General features: G+C 44.0%; 1 protein-coding gene across 1 annotated transcript in view; it reads left to right on the plus strand.

The window, feature by feature from the left end:
* LOC116985868 (germ cell-specific gene 1-like protein) overlaps positions 1-17,007 on the plus strand; it is a 127,879-nt gene that overhangs the window by 52,356 nt on the left and 58,516 nt on the right. The window lies entirely within an intron of this gene.

A 17,007-nucleotide genomic window follows, 5' to 3' on the forward strand; every position in this document is an offset into this window, starting at 1 on the left:
CCTTCCCTGATTAAAATGATGTTGGTGCCAGTTGCAAATCAAACTGCCTATTAAAAAAAGGCGTTCATTAATTATCGTGCGTTTTTGCCCATCATTAACACATTAATCAAAAGATTCTTTACTGCCCTTTCATAAGTCATATGAAAAGTCGTGAGGATGACAATATTAAAACTCAAAATAGAGATTTAACAAGACAATATCATATTCATCGCTGATGGTCAAAGTTGTGCTCGACTATAATAGTGACCTTGCACATAATTTACAATGTGTGCAGAAATGGACTGTCTACGTCAAGGTCAATTATTGACTTTCATTCCCAAAGTTTCTCAGTGAACATAAAATACTCAAAGAATAAATCATGCTTTGCTTAAGGACAATAGACTTGATTAATATTATCTTAAACACATTTTGAGACACTTACAAATTAAAGCTTTTCACCCAAAATCAAGTGAACCGCCGGTTAACAATTTATAACGTTAGCTACTCGGCTATAAATATCTGGAAATTTGAAGCAACTATTCCTGACTTGAAGGTCTGAAGCAGAGAAAGGAGGCGTTTGCTTTCCCAACTGCATTTAATGGTGATATATTTAGGAGGTTGCTTTTAAAATCAAGGAGCAGGCAAAATCACTGAAATCAATATTATTTATTACAGATCCCGTGAACACAACAATTCGCAGAGTAAACAAAAGTTGCTAATAGTCCCCAGACCTATCGTTAGAGTGGGGTCATTTATCCTAATTTTTCCTCTTGGCATCGCTATTAATGGTTATTATCCCTAAATCATTGTGTTTAGTTAATAATTGTTCTGTGGGTAAAGGTCCCATTGATAAAAACCTCCAACCTGCCAACCTTATACACATGGGTAAACTCCAGCAGCAAGCTCCCATTTTGCTGGCAATCCAGAAACAGGTCATTTAGCCCTTTTTGCTTGTCTTTAATTTACCATTGTTTGAATGGAAGTAAATCAAAATTATGGCTGCACACTAACAGCCCTCAATCGCTTGTGAACTTTGGACAATTCTGAAGAACATCGAAACGTGAAAAGATTAGGAAAAGTTTTCTAATCTTAGGTGTATGTGTATAGATAAGTACACATCTATGTTCAAGAAACATATCTGAGGAAGGATGTGCAGGTGTTGGAGAGGGTCCAGAGGAGGTTTACAAGAATGATTCCAGGATTGATTGGGTTAACAATGATGAGCATTTGACGGCACTGGGCCTGTACTCGCTGGAGTTCAGAAGGTTGAGGGGGGGGGGGACATCATTGATACTTACCGAATAGTAAAAGGCTTGGATAGAGTGGATGTAGTGAGGATGTTTCCACTTGTGGGAGAGTCTCGGACAAGAAGTCATAGCCTCAGAATTAAAGGACGTTCCTTTAAGAAGGAGATGAGGAGAAATGTATTTAGAGGGTGGAGAATCTGTGGAATTCTTTGCCACAGATGTCTGTGAAGGCCATGTCAATGGACATTTTTAAGGCAGAGATATATAGATTCTTGATTATTAAGGGTGTCAGGAGTTGTGGGGAGAAGGCAGGAGAATGGGGTTAGGAGGGAGAGATAGATCAGCCATGATCGAATGGTGGAGTAGACTTGATAGGGTGAATGGCCAAATTCTGCTCCTATCACCTATGACCTTATGACCTGAGAACAACCTTATTAGGACTTTGATAAGGTTTTTAAGGAAATCAGCGAGTCTGGGAGCATCTGTGGAGGGAATGGACAGATGATGTTTCGAATCGGGACCTTACGTCAGACAGATGGATTAAGGGGGAGAAAGATGGAAAAGAGAGGTGAGGTTGGGGGAAAGCATAGCCTCTCTTTTCCAGCTTTCTTCCCCCACTCCAGAAGAATGGTCCTGAGAGCAAATTGTATTTCAAAACTCAAATCGTGGGTAGTGATTTATGAATTCTGTAAGGCAGATTTTTCCATTACCCAAATGGGTGCGACGCGGGGGCCATCTGTGTAAACAAACCTAAATTACAGAACGTTCTTCCCGTAAAAACTAGAACAGTAGGATTTATGTGCAGCTGCCTTATAAGTAATAACTAAATTATCAGCACAAATCTGAAAAGACTGCTGGTAATTCTGAGCAGGTCAGACAGCTTCAAAGGAAAGAGAAGTAGAGTTATTATTTCAGGTCATCGACCTTGCGTCGCAGTGAAGCAGTGGGTAGAGCTGCTGCCTCACAGTGCCAGATAGCCAGGTACGATCCTGACCTTGGGTGCTGTCTGTGTGGAGCTTGCATGTTCTCCCTGTGACCACGTGGGTTCCCTGCGAATGCTCTGGTTTCCTTCCACATCCCAAAGATGTGCAGGTTCGTAAGTTAATTGGCCTCCCTAATTTGCAGACATGAGGGTAACACAGTACTTGTGTGAATGGGCAATCGATGGCCAGCATTGGACTCGGTGGGCAGAATGGCCTGTTTCCATGTGAAGGGAGGAACGCTGGTTCAAACCGAAGGCAGTCACAAAAAGCTGGAGTAACACAGCGGGTCAGGCGGCATCTCCGGAGAAAAGGAATAGGTGATGTTTCGGGTCGAGAAGGGCCTGTTTCCTTGTTGCACCTTTCAATCAATCAATCAGAAAACAATAAGTAAAGAAGCACGGTTTAAGTTTCCGAGGTGAGGAGGGAGGTGAGAACATGAAAATATCCGTGAGAGGATGGGATCCAGGATTATCCAGGTGACACAAATGGTGTTGGTGTCATCGTAAAGGGGGCGATGGATGCTTGTAAATCACAACTGATCTGTCTGGAGGAGGTGTAAACAGAAGAAGGCTGAGGGCAGTCAAACAGAAAGGTACCCTGCTGCAACTGTGAGCACAGAGCAAAGCTGGGAATATGACAGAAATAAAGATTGCTGAAAGTATTTGGTGATGTATCAGGAAACTTCTGCAGAGAGAGAAAAACGGAGAAGACTTTTCTGACTCAAAGTGGGAAGGTTTGTGACCCGGGCTTGTCAATGTCAATATTTTTAACTTTTAAATTATTAACACATGCACGGTGTCTCAGCGGTGGAGTTGCTGCCGTACAGTGCCACAGACCCGGGTTCGATCCTGACTATGGGTGCTGCCTGTATGAAGTTTGTACGTTCTCCCTGTGACCCTGTGGGTTCTCTCCGGGTGCTCCGGTTTCCTCCCACATTCCAAAGACGTACAGGATTGTAGGTTAATTGGCTTTGGCTAAAAATTGTAAATTGCCGATGGTGAGTTGGATAGTGCTAGTGTCCGGGAATCGCAGGCCAGCACAGAATCGGTGGCTGAAGGGCCTGCTTCCACGCTGTATCTCTAAAAATACTTGCAGAAAATTGATTCCTGTGCACATGCTACTCAGCTTCTAAGCTATTGACTTTGATCACTGACTCACTGGTTTTTGACCTTCATCCTTGAATTAACTCTCATCCAGAAAATTAGTACGTCTGACAATATAGTCGTCCATCAAATGCTAGATGATGCTTGCGTTTGTGCATGGTCAGACCTCCTAGACGTGGTCGAATCGTTCACCAAAGCATAGGAGAGCATGGGCGTTTCACTCAAGGCCAATAATACCAAGGTCATGTACCAGCCCACACTGCTACACTGCACCAACGAGCAACAAGAGAGATTTATTACCCGCCCCTAGAAAATATTTGATGATTAAAGACCTCAGACCTAAAGTTAATGGTGTACCAGGCAGCACTGATACACCAATCCCTATCGCAGGAACCTCAAGGAATTGGAAACTCCTCCAAAGTCACTGGAAGGATAATCCTCTCCCAAGCCAACACTTCTAGTACTGAGGCCCTGGTTACATACAATCAGCTGCGTTGGACAGCCCGTGCCATTTGTACGCTCCGCACCTGACTGGCTTTTGAGACAATCTGTTTGCAGCTCGGGTATGGGAGAAGATAGGAAAGCAGACATGGAAGAAAATGCCCATTTCTGAGGAAGGATGCACTAGCTTTGGGGGGAGGGTCCAGAGGATGTTTGCGAGCATGATGTGTGTGGGAAGAAGGAGCTGCTGATGCGGGATTAAACTGAAGATCAACACAAAATGCCGGAGTAACTCAGCGGGACAGGCAGCATCTCTGACAGGAAGGAGTGGGTGACGTTTCGGGTTGAGACCCTTCCTCTGAAGAAGCAGGGGTGTTAACTTTGGCCTCATTGATCACCGCAGAAGCCATACAACTAGAGTGGAAACAATGGACTGCCTAAGATGAACAGCCCCTCAATACCACTCAGGATTATATTAATCATGATTATTGATTAGTGCTGATGTCTTTGGTTGCATCATGCCCTTTCAAAAATATTTTCCTCTAGTTCTAAGACCGAAGAACTAGCTAACATTCGGACAGATTGAAAGCTTGTGCAAACGTTACTGCAGCCAATTTATACCTTTAACATGCAGCCTATTTCTCCAATACTGAGTAACACAATCATTTTTTTTGTAACAATGCTAGCAAAATAAAATGTGTTTAATCAAACAGAATCAAACCTAATTCTGTAAGGAATAATAGATGCTGGATTTTACTTTGAGCCACTTGTGATTTAAGTACATTCCTAGTTGAATATTATTAAAGTGAAGAAAGAGGGAGTAGAATCCAGGAATACAATATAACCGGCACGGTGGCGCAGCGGTAGATTTGCAGCCTCTTAGCGCTTACAGCGCCAGAGACCCGGGTTTGATCCCGACTACTGAGCTTGGCTGTACTGAGTTTGTACGTGTTTTCTCCGAGACCTTCGGTTTCCTCCCACCCTCCAAAGATGTGCAGGGTTGTAGGTTAATTGGCTTGGCTTGTAAGATTATCCCGGGTGTGTGTAGGATAGTGTTAACGTGCGGGGATCGAGGGTCGGTGCGGACTCGGTGGGCCGAAGGGCCTATTTTCGCACTGCATCTCTAAACTAAAAGAACCTAAAACTTTGCAAGGATTGTTTCAAAAAGTTCACTGTTATTTTGATACTTGTCACGTGTACTATGTACAAGGTAACTTTTTTTCTTGGCATATAATTCAGTAAAAAATCTTACTATACATAAGTGCCATCATACTGAAGCACAAGAAGTATCTTTTATCTGTACACTGTGGATGGATTGATTAGAATTAGAATATCGTCTTTGACTGGGTAGCACACAAACAAGGCTTTCACTGTACCTCAGTTCACTTGACCATAATAAACTAAACAAAACTTGGTTATAGTCACAGTTAAAAACTAGAAGAACGCATTCCAGGCAGTTCTGTCTTAAGGTGCAATGAAAGTGATCATCCAGAAGAGGCGACAACTAGCAAAAGTTCAAATTATTTCAGGACAATTTATGTAAAAGCACACTGCTTATCCAACTCCACCAATAACGCAGGTACCATGAATCTCTGTTGACTTTGTTCTCAATGGTGCTGTTTATTGATGCTTATTGTTTTTGGAATATTAGTTTTAGTCATTAGTTTATTTTAGTTTAGTTTAGAGATACAGCGCAGAAACAGGCCCTTCAGCCCACCGAGTCCGGGTCAACCAGCGATCCCCGCACAGTAACACTACCCTACATGCACTAGGGTCAATTTAACATTTTTACCGAAGCCAATTAACCTACAAACCTGTATATCTTTGGAGTGTGGGAGGAAACCGACGATCTCGGAGAAAACCTACACAGGTCGCGGGGGGAATGCACCAACCTGGGTCTCTGGCACTGTCAGGCAGTAGTTCTACTGCTACGCCACTGTGGCACCTATTAGTCTGAAAGGTATTTACACATAATTGTGCAAGACAGACACAAGCACTAATTGTCCCACAAAGAAATCCAGGCGAGTGTTCACTTTCTAGGCTGAATTACTGTTTCAATTCAACTATTTGGGGTGAAACAAAACCAAACACTGTCAGAAATATTCAGCAGACCAGGCAGCATGTGTGGAGAGAAAAACAGAGTCATCATTTCAGGTCAGTCATCTGTCTTCCATCCATACTGTTGTGTTGAAAGGTCACTAACCTGAAGTGCTAGCCTTGTTTTTCTTTCCAGAGATGCTGCCTGACATGTTGAGTAATCTCAGAATGTTCTGATTTTGTTCCAGATTTCTAGCACTGAATCCCCCTCCAATATCTTGCACTAAATATGATTCCCTTTGTCCTGATCTGTATACTGCGAGTGGCTCGAATGTAATCATGAATAGTTTTTCGCTGACCGGATAGCACGCAACAAAGAAGCCTTTTCACTGTACCTCAGTACACGTGACAATGAACTAAACTAATCTAAATCATTTTGCTTGCACTAGTAAATGTTCATCAAATGCATTTCTCAATATAATCACAACATTCATTAGATTGAAGGGCCTGTCCCACGGCGAGTTTTTCTGCGACTGCCGGCGTCATTGACTGATGTATCAGGGTCGCCAAAAGATTTTGAACATTTCAAAATCCAGCGGCGACATAAAAATGCTGCGACACTTGAGGGAACACCGCACGTCAATACGTCATCACGCCGCGTCACCGCCGCATCGCGCCACGACTTTTTCGGTGACCTGAATACGTCAGACAATGATGCCGACAGTCGCCAGGAAAAATCGGCAAGTGGGACAGGCCCTTGAATGTGTAAGAAGGAACTGCAGAAGCTGGTTAACACCGAAAATAGACACAAAACGCTGGAGTAACTCAGTGGGACAGGCAGCATCTCTGGAGAGAAATAATGGGTGATGTTTCGTGGCGCGACCCTTCTTCAGTCTGTAGAAGGGTCTTGACCCAAAATGTCACCCTTTCCTTAGACTGAATCTTAGAGGCCTGATGCAGTGATTGCTGTATATATTGTCACATTTTTTAATGTCAATAAACTCACGTTCTTAGGGATATCCCCATGCTAACATAATACATTCCAATTCTCTTAGTGGAATTATCCTGATTCTCTTAAGCAGATAATTTTATGAAGTGAAACAATCTTAAATCACTTGAGCTTTGAAGTGTTTTTTTTCTTCCCAGCGTTTTAATTAAGTTCTATTCTTTCTCGGCTGAAATCATGAACTTTGATTAGACACAGAGTTTCATCCCGGCTGGCTTCCGTCCAAGAAAACCCGGCACCAGTCCAGATATTTCTGCTGGCATGCGTATGGGTTAGCGGCACTAATCAAGTGGGAGTGCTGGTAGAGTGAAATGGAACAAAAGAACTCTACCTCTTGGCTGCCCTGTTTGTGGCAGCAGGCCGGATGAAGTTGCTGTCCATTGCACGTTGGGGACTTGACCCGAATGAGAGTAATGATGTGAGGAGGTCAAGTCCCATCTATGATTGCTCGTGTTTATTTGCATTCACGCCAACCCCGGAACAAAGATCACGCTAACCTGGAGTCAGAGAAGGACGTCTTTTTACTGCAGTTGTACAGGGTCTTGGTGAGACCACACCTGGAGTATTGCGTACAGTTTTGGTCTCCTAATCTGAGGAAAGACATTCTTGCCATAGAGAGAGTACAGAGAAGGTTCACCAGACTGATTCCTGGGATGTCAGGACTTTCATATGAAGAAAGACCGGATAGACTCGGCTTGTACTCGTTAGAATTTAGAAGATTGAGGGGGGATCTTACAGAAACTTACAAGATTCTTAAGGGGTTGGACAGGCAAGATGCAGGAAGATTGTTCCCGATGTTGGGGAAGTCCAGAACAAGGGGTCACAGTTTAAGGATAAGGGGGAAATCTTTTAGGACCGAGATGAGAAAAACATTTTTCACACAGAGAGTGGTGAATCTCTGGAATTCTCTGCCGCAGAAGGTAGTTGAGGCCAGTTCATTGGCTATATTTAAGAGGGAGTTAGATGTGGCCCTTGTGGCTAAAGGTATCAGGTGGTATGGAGAGAAGGCAGGTACAGGATACTGAGTTGGATGATCAGCCATGATCATATTGAATGGCGGTGCAGGCACGAAGGGCCGAATGGCCTACTCCTGCACCTATTTTCTATGTTTCTATTAGACTTTAGAGATACAGAGCCCTTCGGCCCATCGAGTCTGCGCCGACCAGCGATCAACCCGTACACCAGCACTCTGCTACACACTATAGGCAATTTACAATTTTTGCTGAAGCCAATTAGCCTACAAACCTGTACATCTTTGGAGTGTGGGAGTAAACTATTATCTAAATGGTGGCCGACTAGGAAAAGGGGAGATGCAGCGAGACCTGGGTGTCATGGTACACCAGTCATTGAAAGTGGGCATGCAGGTGCAGCAGGCAGTGAAGAAAGCGAATGGTATGTTAGCTTTCATAGCAAAAGGATTTGAGTATAGGAGCAGGGAGGTTCTACTGCAGTTGTACAGGGTCTTGGTGAGACCACACTTGGAGTATTGCGTACAGTTTTGGTCTCCAAATCTGAGGAAGGACATTATTGCCATAGAGGGAGTGCAGAGAAGGTTCACCAGACTGATTCCTGGGATGTCAGGACTGTCTTACGAAGAAAGACTGGATAGACTTGGTTTATACTCTCTAAAATTTAGGAGATTGAGAGGGGATCTTATAGAAACTTACAAAATTCTTAAGGGGTTGGACAGGCTAGATGCAGGAAGATTGCTCCCGATGTTGGGGAAGTCCAGGACAAGGGGTCACAGCTTAAGGATAAGGGGGAAATCCTTTAAAACCGAGATGAGAAGAACTTTTTTCACACAGAGAGTGGTGAATCTCTGGAACTCCCTGCCACAGAGGGTAGTCGAGGCCAGTTCATTGGCTATATTTAAGAGGGAGTTAGATGTGGCCCTTGTGGCTAAGGGGATCAGAGGGTATGGAGAGAAGGCAGGTACGGGATACTGAGTTGGATGATCAGCCATGATCATATTGAATGGCGGTGCAGTCTCGAAGGGCCGAATGGCCTACTCCTGCACCTAATTTCTATGTTTCTATGTTTCTAAACCTGAGCACCCGGAGAAAACCCGACGCGGTCACAGGGAGAACGTACCAACTCCACGCAGACAGCAGGGTGGTCAGGATCGAATGCGGCGCTGTAAGTCAGCAACTCTACCGCTGTGCCACCGTGCCACCCATATTTGACCCACACTGTTGCAATAAAGCTCCATGCTAGGTCTGACTATATGTCCTTACAACCTTCAGAATTCAACATCTCACAACGCAAGAGACCCAGGTTCGATCCTGACCTCGGGTGCTGTCTGTATGGAGTTTCCATGTTCTCCCTGTGAAAGTCTGAGTTTCCTCCGGATGCTCTGGTTTCCAGCTACTTCCCAAAGACGTGTGGGTTTCAGGGTTATTTGCTCCTCTGTAAATTGCCCCTAGTGCGTAGGGAGAGGATGAGAAAGTGGGATAGCATAGAACGCGTGTAAACGAGTGATCGATGGTCGCCGTGGACTCGATGGGCCGAAGGGCCTGTTTCCATGCCGTACTTGTAAACTAAAATAAGAACGTAACCGGAAGCAATAGAAAGATCTCTCAGTCTTTCATATCTAGCATGTTATTCATTGATTAATTTTTTTCCCCTCAACATCACATTCCTGCACAGATCCCATTTCTCTTGCTTCCATTCATAAAATTCTGTCGGCAATATATGCAACGACAGAGGACATTCCATAGACTTACCCTGTGGGTGAAGACATTTCCCCTTATCTCATTCCTGGATAGCCAACAATAATTATGAGATGATGAGCATCATGCATCATGCTTCGAGAAATGCTAGGCTCTGCACCTAAACCCGTAAGAAGTTGGTATGTCACCCCCTCTTCTAAACTTGCGAAAGCACTGTCCCAGTCTATATTATCATCCTTCAGGACAAATCCCCCATCCCAGCAAGAATCTGCATTGAACTTACTGTTTTCCCATATAAGGAGACCAGACCTGTATGGGTGGCACAGTGACACAGCGGTAGAGTTGCTTCCTTACAGCTCCGGAGACCCTGGTTCGATCCTGACTGCAGGTGCTGTCTGTACGAAGTTTGCTTGTTCTCCCAGTGACCGCGTGGGTTTTCTCCGGGTGCTCTGGTTTCTTCCTACATTCCTAAAACGTGCAGGTTGGCAGGTAAATTGGCTTCTGTAAATTGTCCCTAGTGCGTAGGATACTGCTAGTGCTTGGGGGATCGCTGGTCAGCGAGGACTCGGTGGGTCGAAGGGCCTGTTTCCACGCTGTATCTCTAAACTACACTAAACTAAACTAAACCTGCACTAAGAACATCAGGTGCAGTCTTATTAGGGCTGTATGTAATTGCCATAAGGTATCTCTATACTTGCACTCAAATCCTCATGCAATAAAGGCCAACATATTGTTTGCCATCCTAATTATCTGTTGTAGCTGCTAGTTAACTTTCAGTGATTCATGCACAAGGCCGCCAAGGTCTCTGCGAACACAACCAATCTCTCACCGTTAAAAAAATACTCTGTCTTCTATTTTTCTACTAAATGGTTCCCTCGCATTTTTCTCCATTATCCTCAGGTAGCGTAGTTCTCTCTGTGACAGCATAGGTTTCCCTTGCGGACTCCCATTTGCTCTAAACCCATACATTGGTGGTAGATTAATTGGTTTCTGTAAGGGGGGGGGGGGGGGTTGATGTGTGTGTCAGAGAATAAGTTACTGGAGAAAGAATAAGTGGGGGAATTGGACTAATGCGAATGCGCCGAATGCCAGTACAGACTTGATGGGCTAAATGGCCTCGCATGTTGCGAGAAATATTTCCTCTCCCCATGCTGGCCCATTCACGTAGCCCATCTATGTACCCTTGGAGTCCCTCTGCATCCCCCTCACAACCAATATTGCCCGCCATCTTAGCAAACTTAGATGCTTTACAGGAGGTCTCCATTGCACTGACCCTTGTGGCACTGCTCTCGTCATAGCCTCTTGAAAGTAACCTGTGGTGCGTTCACACCCACGTTGGTTTTGCATACAGCCTGTCACCAGCAGCCTCACGAGAAGGTCCAGCCACAATGCTTAAATAACAACTCAAAGGTCAGACACACTAATTGGCCTTGTCTACACCCTGGTTATAATTTGGTGAGAATGTATGTAAATGTGGCTTCTGGAATAAACGTGACACGTGGTGTCTGGCTCAGCTAAGTGTTGGTTGTTCTTTGCTTTCTGTCATGGGATTCAGTAGATCCTACAATTGCCAGGGAGGTTTACGGGAATGATCCCAGGGATGACAGGGTTAACATATGATGAGCGTTTGATGGCACGAGGGCTGGACCTCATTGAAACTTACCGAATAGTGAAAGGCCTGGATAGAGTGGATGTGGAGAGGATGTTTCCACTAGTAGGAGAGTCTAGGACCAGAGTCAATAGCCTCAGTGTAAAAGGACGTACCTTTAGAACGAAGATGAAGAGGAATTAATTTCGTCAGAAGGTGGTGAATCTGTGCAATATATTATCACATTAGGCTGTGGAGGCCAAATGAATGGATATTTTTAAGGTAGAGATTGACAGATTCTTGAGTAGTAAGGGTGTCAAGAGTTATGGGAAGAAGGCAGCAGAATGGAGTTAAAAGGGAAAGATAGATCAGCCATGATTGAATGGCAGAGTAGACTTGAGGGGTCAAATGGCCTAATTCTGCTCCTAGTAATTATGAACAAGGTTTTATGAAACAGCCAAATAGTCGTGAGGGTGAGTTACCTTCTCCAGCTCCTAATTCCTATATTTGTGACTTCATATCCAGAATAGGGTGTAATTTCCATTAAAATCCACATGGAATATGTAGGAACTGACAAAATATTCTTAACACATGACTACACTTGCATTTACACTTTACTTTTTACCTCCAATAATACAATGCTATGCTACTTTTATTTTTAACTTGCCAGTGTGCTCTAGCCGGTATATTTATAATTCTGATCCTTTTAAGTATTAAGTATTTGTTACATTCCTTCTCTCCGGGGGTGCTGCCTGTCCCGCTGAGTTATTCCAGCATTTTGTGTCTATCTTCGGTGTAAACCAGCATCTACAATTCCTTCCTACACAATGTTTGACGAGAACTGTGTTTAGAATTAATGCTATCTGTGTGATAGAGTGAGTGTCACTGTGTAGCTGTTGATGTAACAGGTAGCCTCAATGTCACAGACAGCTCCAAAGATGTTATTTCACTTAATTGAACATTTTTGTTGCAACCATTTCACCTTCTACAATGCTTATTTCAGATTCTTAAATTACCTGATCATTATTTGTAGCTATTTTCGTGCGGTAGTTTTCCAATTACGGATTAAGTGGGAACCTCAGCAAGGTACCTGTTTACTGTACGTCTAGAGACACAGCATGGAAATAGACCCCTCAGTTTACTGAGTTCATGTCGACCATCGATCACCCGTTCACACTAGTTCTGTGTTGTCCCACATTCACATCCACTCCCTACACCCGTGGGACAGCGTGCAGAGGCCAATTAACCTACAAACGCACACATCTTTGGGATGTGGGAGGAAACCAGAGCACTTGGAACGAATCCACGCTGTCACAGGAAGGATGTTCAAACTCCACACAGACAGACAGCACCCAAGGTCAGGATCGAACCTGTGACTCGACAGCAGTATGGTAGCAGCTCTACCGGCTGCACCACTGTGCACCCACTGTGTCCAACGTTAAAAAAGAACATTTGCATTTCTACACAGTCCTTCATACAATTTTCAGTATCTTCCAAAGTTATTTGAAGCTGATGATTTGGATGAGAACGTACATGACATGATTGGCAAGATTGCAGATGATACATAAGTGGGTGGTATTGGAGATAGTGAAGATGGTTGTCAGAAAATGCAGCAGGATGTCGATCGGTTGAGCAGGTGAGCTGAGGAATGGCTGATGAAATTTAATACAGAGAAATGTGAGGTGTTGCATTTTGCGATGATTAACATGGGCAGGACCTACACAGTGAATGGTACGGCTCTGGGAAGTGTTGCAGACCAGAGGGATCCAGGAGTGCAGGTACATAGTTCCACAGGTTGATAGGGTGGTCAATAAGGCTTTTGGCATGTTGGCCTTCGTCAGTCAGAGTATTTAGTGTAGAGATTGCGAGGTCATGTTGCAGTTCTATAAGGCGTTGATGATGCTACATTTGTTGGGCTTATCGGACTTGATATTACAATCCCCACTATAATTGGCACCTTCTAACTATCTTGAGTGGGGGTAAGGGTAAAAACTTCACTGGGGTCATCAGGTGGGCACCCTCCTTCCTTGATGTTTCGTTGATAGGCCCACAACACCTCAACAGCAACACCTGGCGTCCCAGGTGCGCTCCTCTCCGTTTTACCCCTCTTGCTGGTCATTTCGCTGCCCAGTTGGAGTCCTTCCTCTTCAGCCACAGCCAGTTGCTGCTTCGCTCGGCAGCCTCTGACAGCCACCTGACGGCTTGCCGGAAGGTCTGTCCTCGAACTCCCATTCCCTTCAGGAGTCTGGTTGTTGACATGGCTACAAACCCTCTACGACGTATTGTAGATGGGCCATGTTGATCAGTGTGGGCAAGTTGAACCAAAGAGGCCATTTCCACGCAGTTTGACTCTATGACTCTGCCATAATTTTACATCTGAGTGAGTTTTCAGAATTGAACAACATAGAGTATGTAGAAATTGATGCAGGTAGTGGGAGCAGAGACGTAGGATTTTGAATCATAACTTAGTTTGGCCAATGTTCCAACACAGCTCCACACAGCTGGAGATTTGACTGGGAACAAACATTCTATTTAGGGAGGGTCTCGACCCTGGGAATATCAGAACAAAGTATAAAACTTACACCAAATCAAATAAATTTTCTTGATTACAGTATAATAACTGGGAAAAAATTAACACTAAGATTTTGGAAAAACCCAACGACCCCCACAATTAAAATGTGGATTACAGAAATGTCTAAGACCTTACACTTGGAAAAAATTAGACTTGTCTTAACTGACAAATTAGAACTATTTGCTAGAATATGGTTTCCATTTATTGATTTCTTAAAACAACACAGAAACATAGAAACATAGAAAATAGGTGCAGGAGTAGGCTATTCGGCCCTTCGAGCCTGCACCGCCATTCAATATGATCATGGCTGATCATATTGAAACTGGACTGAAACCTGAGCTCAGGATTGGATGAATAACTACGCCTTATAATCTTCGGACCTATCTCCAAAATTGTTATCGGTAATGTTTTTTGTTTGTTTTTCTTGTTTCCCCCCCCCCCCCTCCCTCTCTATTAGTTTATAGACTTTTCTTTTCAGTTCTATCTTTCAAAAAATTCTAAAAAAAAGAACAGAAGCTTTATATGAATGTAATTGATCAACAAACTGTGTTGTTATTATGTGTTTACGCTTCTAATAAAAATAATTGAAAAAAATATTTAAAAAAAGGAAGGGTCTCGACCCGAAATGCCACCCATTTAATCTCTGCAGAGATGCTACCTGTCCCGCTGAGTTACTCCAGCATTTTGTGCTTATCTTCGATTTAAACCAACATCCGCAGTTCTTTCCTACACAAAAATCATATTTACTTCTCTTGTCAGTCCTCTCTTTGATATAACTGTAGGAAGCAAGAGATTGAGTTTGCATTTGACATAACAGACTTTGTAGAAAGTACTTATACTTATACCTGACCATAATCAATTCAATTTATAACCTTAATCAACTCAATTTATGAATAGAACCAGAGAGTCTTACAGCATGGAGACAGGCCCTGGTTCCAACCAGCCCACACCGACAATGCTGTCCCATGTATACTCATAACTGATGCGATCAGAATTAGGCCATTTGGCCCATCAGGTCTATTCCACCATGGCTGATCTATCTCTCCCTCCTAACCCCATTCTCCTTCCTTCTCCCCATAACCCCTGACACCCGTACTAATCAAGAATCTATCTAACTCTGCCTTAAAAATATCCATTGATGGCCTCTACAGCCTTCCATGGCAAAGATTCCACAGGTTGACCACCCTCTAACTATATAAGTTCCTCCTCATCTCCTTCCTAAAGGAATGTCCTATAATTCTGAGGCTATGACCGCTTGTCCTAGACTATTCCACCAGTGGAAACATCCTCTCCACATCCACTCTCCACATCCACACAATAGCCTTTCGCTACTCGGTAAGTTTCAATGAGGTCCCCAGCTCATTCTTCTAAACTGCAGCGAGTATAGGCCCAGGGCCGACAAAACGCTCATCATATGTTACACTCGGCCTACCCAATAGCAGATTATAAATGAACAGCTCAGTCATGTTAAGGTACAGTATCAGGTCAACTGACTTGCAGCTGCTGTAGGTGCTCTCAACCCATAAGCAAACTTCCAGGATCAGTAGGATGAGAATTCCATCTAAAACTCGTGGGAAAAAAAGAATGAAAAACATTTGAGTCAGGATCACGCCACTACAGTCCTGCATGGGTTTCACACCGATGGTCGGAATGGGTGCAATTTTATTTTTTACCATTTACGTCGCATGTTATCCTTGCTGTCCCTCCAAATCACGGATACCTCCGATCACGGAACAGCTCCATCCAAGACCGCAGGAAATTGCAGAGAATTGTGGACACAGCCCAGACCATCACACAAAACCAACCTCCCTTCCATTGATTCCATTTTTCACCTCACTCTGCCTCGGCAAAGCCCGCAGCATAATCAAGGACGAGTCGCACCCCGGCCACTTCCTCTTCCCCCCTCTCTCGTCAGGCAAGCGGTACAGAAGTGTGAAAGCGCACACCTCCAGATTCAGGGACAGTCTCTTCCCAGCTGTTATCAGGCAGCTGAACTGTCCCATCAACAACTAGAGAGCGGTCCTGAGCTACCATCTACCTCATTGAAGACTCGGCTTGTACTCGCTAGAATTTAGAAGATTGAGGGGGGATCTTATAGAAACTTACAAAATCCTTAAGGGGTTGGACAGGCTAGATGCAGGAAGATTGTTCCCGATGTTGGGGAAGTCCAGAACAAGGAGTCACAGTTTAAGGATAAGGGGGAAATCTTTTAGGACCGAGATGAGAAAAACATTTTTCACACACAGAGTGGTGAATCTCTGGAATTCTCTGCCACAGAAGGTAGTTGAGGCCAGTTCATTGGCTATATTTAAGAGGGAGTTAGATGTGGCCCTTGTGGCTAAAGGTATCAGGTGGTATGGAGAGAAGGCAGGTACAGGATGCAGAGTTGGATGATCAGCCATGATCATATTGAATGGCAGTGCAGGCTCGAAGGGCCGGATGGCCTACTCCTGCACCTATTTTCTATGTTTCTATGTTTCATTGGATACCCTCGGACTATCTTTAATTGGACTCTTCTGAACTTTATCTTGCAATGAATGTTGTTCCCTTTATCATATCTGTACACTGCGAATGGCTTCATTATAATCATGTATCATTTCAGCTGACTGGTTAGCACACAACAAAAAGCTTTTCACTGTACCTCGTTAAATGTGACCATTATTCAGACCCGAAACGTCACTATCCATGTTCTCCATTGGTGGTGCCTGACCTGCTGAGTTACTCCGGCACTTTTTGACCTATTTTATACCAAAACCGTTCATTGGTCAGACCTAGATGTGGTTGGCGATGTTGCTCAAAGCTATTTCCTATCACAGGCAGACCCCTTGGAAGAAAACTAGGGAGGAACTGAAGCTTCTACAGGCTTGCATTTGTATCTTCTGGTCACTAGTTTAGGCTGCAGATGGATCAACTCTGTCCCGATTAATTGGCTGATAAGCTGGCAACCAATATGTCTTTGGGAAAGGAAAGGAAACTGGAGAGAAATCCACATGGTCATAGATAGACCATGCAAACTTCAGATTGATAGCGGCAGAAGTCAGTATTGAACCGGGGCCACTGGAGCTGTGAGTTTATTGCTATAGTGCAAGGGTTCCCAACCTGGGGTAAATTTACCCCCAAGGAGTAAATTCTGCCTACTCAGGGGGTAAATTTGTTGATTCTGGATTTGTACATATTTTTTCTCGTTGATTGACTGTGTTTGGTTCTGATATATCGGTATCTGTTCATCATTACTTGTTCATAAATAAGTGAAATAACATTGTTATGTGCTATTAAAGTTGCCAGGGGTAAACGGGACGAAAAAGGTTGGGAACCCCTGCTCCGGTGGATCTGCCAACTAGAAGGATTGAGAATATAAGAATAAGGGGTAAGCCGTTTAGAA

The sequence above is a fragment of the Amblyraja radiata genome, chromosome 22 (assembly GCF_010909765.2).
Source record: "Amblyraja radiata isolate CabotCenter1 chromosome 22, sAmbRad1.1.pri, whole genome shotgun sequence".
Taxonomy (NCBI): Eukaryota; Metazoa; Chordata; class Chondrichthyes; order Rajiformes; family Rajidae; genus Amblyraja; species Amblyraja radiata.